Source organism: Sinocyclocheilus grahami, unplaced genomic scaffold, assembly GCF_001515645.1.
Source record: "Sinocyclocheilus grahami isolate Dianchi unplaced genomic scaffold, SAMN03320097.WGS_v1.1 scaffold4251.1, whole genome shotgun sequence".
In the NCBI taxonomy this organism is placed as follows: domain Eukaryota; kingdom Metazoa; phylum Chordata; class Actinopteri; order Cypriniformes; family Cyprinidae; genus Sinocyclocheilus; species Sinocyclocheilus grahami.
The window spans coordinates 9,486-12,599 of NW_015509225.1; the positions used below are offsets into that span (position 1 = coordinate 9,486).

General features: G+C 37.6%; 1 long non-coding RNA gene across 1 annotated transcript in view; it reads left to right on the forward strand.

Moving 5' to 3' along the window:
• The window catches only part of LOC107576734 (uncharacterized), an 11,389-nt gene extending 9,299 nt beyond the window's left edge, over positions 1-2,090 (forward strand). The window contains exon 4 of the long non-coding RNA XR_001608109.1: positions 1,726-2,090. This is a non-coding gene — a long non-coding RNA (uncharacterized lncRNA). The remainder of the gene's footprint in view (positions 1-1,725) is intronic.
• Positions 2,091-3,114: the final 1,024 nt, after the last annotated feature.

The window sequence follows — 3,114 nt, forward strand, 5'->3', positions numbered from 1 at the left end:
TTTCACCCTGAATGTAATGGTGGCAGCACTTAGGTATACATCTTTTGTCTTAATTATTGGAGGATTATTTTGTTTTTCTTTCTGATTATTATACTCTTACATAATATGAGGATATTATCACAGTCCACTGAATTGTTCTTAATATTATATTTTTGTAAGCTTATTATTGTTGGATAAAAAGTTAAAATTATGCATTGCAGAAATCATGCATTCACATTAAATTTGGTCAAGTCAAACTGTCTACCCCCCACCCCTCAAATATGTTCATAACAGGATAATTTTTGTTAGTTTTAGCGCATGCTGTTGACAGGTTATGTATTCCAAAAACGGCTACTTAAAGGGTCAGTTCATCCAAAAATGAAAATTCTGTCATTAATTACTCACCCTCATGTCGTTCCATACGCGTCAGACCTTTGTTCATCTGCGCAACACAAAATAAGACATTTTTGATGAAATCCGAGTGCTTTCTGTCCATGTATAGATAGTAACGCAACTGACATGTTCAAGGCCAGAAAGGTAGGAAGGACATCATTAAAATAGTCAATGTGACATCGTAATTTTATGATGCCACGAGAATACTTTTTGTGGGCAAAGAAAACAAAATAATAACTTTACTCAATGATTTCTTCTCTTCCTGGTTAGTCTGCACCACCATTCACGAGAGTGCCACAAAAAAGTATTCTCGTAGCTTCATACCATTACGGTTGAACCACTGAAAGGGATAGTTGACCCAAAAATGAAAATTAGCCCATTATTTACTCACCCTCAAGCCATCTTAGGCGTATATGACTTCCTTCTTTCAGATGAATCCAATCGGAGTTATATAAAAAATTGTCTTTGATCTTCCAAGCTGTTTAATGGCAGTCAGCGGGTGTTGCAGTTCATCAGTCCAAATGAATAAATGAGGATGAATAAAATCGGATGAATAAAGGCGTCCTGTAGTGAATCGATGCATTTTTGTAAGAAAAATATCCATATTCAAAATGTAATAATCACTTTAATCTAGCTTGCGCCAACAGTTGTACACAGAAGCAGCTCCAGGACGATGACGTAAGATGTCGGCATTGCGCATGCGCCAGTGAGTCTTGTGAAAACCAACGTTTGTTTACAGGAGCAAAGGAAGCAAAGTTTCCTTACTTTAGCACAGGAAAACCAGTCTCCTCTTGGCTTATATTGAAATCCTCCGACATTCTTCTTTACAAATCCTCGTTTTGTACTTGTTTGCTGCTTCGCGTCCCTGTGTGTGTAATAAGCAGTTGTGGACACGCCTATAGGCGCATATTACGCGCTCTTTAAATAACAAAAAATACTGCGCCATAGACTTTAGACCAGGTTAAAGTTGGTCAATGGACGCAGTCTATTTCAGTTGCCTCAAAATAGCAATGCGCCAACAATGCGCCTGAACACACCTCGTTTTCAGACCAGCACGCCCATTAATGCACAAATGGACGCAAATGCATTTGCTGTTTAAACAACGTGCCGCAGGATGTGAAAATGAGTGTCGGGCTGAAACTAGCAGAAAACACTTTCGTCGCACCTGGCACCACATATCGCCAGATGTATAATAGAGCCCTTGATCTTTGAAGTTTTACCACATTTGAATCTGTTCTGAATAATTTCCCAGCATTCACAATCAGTGTAGAATTCATGAAAATGTGTAAGTTCTGTGTGGTTCTAACTACTACTATGTTAAATATAAGCAAAGATGATGTTCTTTCTGTATAGTTACGCTGGACTGAGTTGTGGTACCAAGTGAGAAGCATGTGGAGCATGGAGACGCTGGCTCATCAGAGATGACAGTTGGGTTCTCGGTGCGGTGCTGAAGCGCTGCTGGCTACGGACACTGAGAGGGCAACACCTGCTCCTCTGCAGCTAACCTCCTTCCAGGGTACAGAAAGACATCACAGACAAACCCCCCTCCCAAACCCCTCCTTTTCTTTCCTCTTACCAGACAGACTTGCTCACTGACCCAATCCACATCTCCTGCTCTGTGGTCTCCAGATCCTCTCTGACCTGACCCAGAACACTGACTTACACAACTGCCAACACCTCAAGAACCATCTGTATTTCTGTTCCCCTCCTTTCTCTCCCTCTCCGTCTCTTTCTCTGTCTCTCTTCAGATCATTGTGTGTGCATTGCCGTTTCTTTTCAAACACAGTGGCATAAGCTGTGCCTCTACTATTTTGGCAAGGAGAAATGGGAAAGAGGTTAAACGAATACATCTAATTATATGAACATGTCTGACATCAACTGAAATAAAGAAGAAAAAAAAAAAATGATGTAGGATCATATAAATATGTCTTCTCCAAAAAAGCGGCCCACATTAGGGGTAAGCTGTCTTGTTAAGAGGAAATTTTAATGATTTGGCAATATTAAAATGGATAATTGAACATAAATAAGACAAACAACTTTTTATTAATGCACAATTCCATTCTAAATTTGTGCAAATATATAAATTACAGAATATTTAAATGTAGTGAAATATAATCTATCTATCTATCTATCTATCTATCTATCTATCTATCTATCTATCTATCTATCTATCTATCTATCTATCTATCTATCTATCTATCTATCTGTCTATCTGTCTGTCTGTCTGTCTGTCTCTATCTATCTATCTATCTATCTATCTATCTATCTATCTATCTATCTATCTATCTATCTATCTATCTATCTATCTATCTATCTATCTATCTATCTATCTATCTATCTATCGTTTTGCTAACACTATTACTTACACAGCTTATACAAAATCATCTGGCACACTTTACCCCACAGCTAACATTTTTGGGTAAACTGCTCATTTAATAATTTGTGGATAATATTTAGATATATAATTTACTTGGTTTTATGCAATGGTAACTTACTGGCATACAATCTGGGTTGTTTTGCTTTGACATAACATTTTGACTTAATTTTCTCTAAACAACACATTTTTATAGCACTTTCACTGATGTTAGACCTGAATAAAAAAACATCATGAAATATATAACATGCACATATAAAAATAGAGAAAATAGTCATGAAAAGCTGTCAGTTCTGCCCGTCTCCTCTCTTGTAGTTGGTCTATTAGCTCATTGCTGCGCTCACACTGTCATTTGAGTCTGTTACACT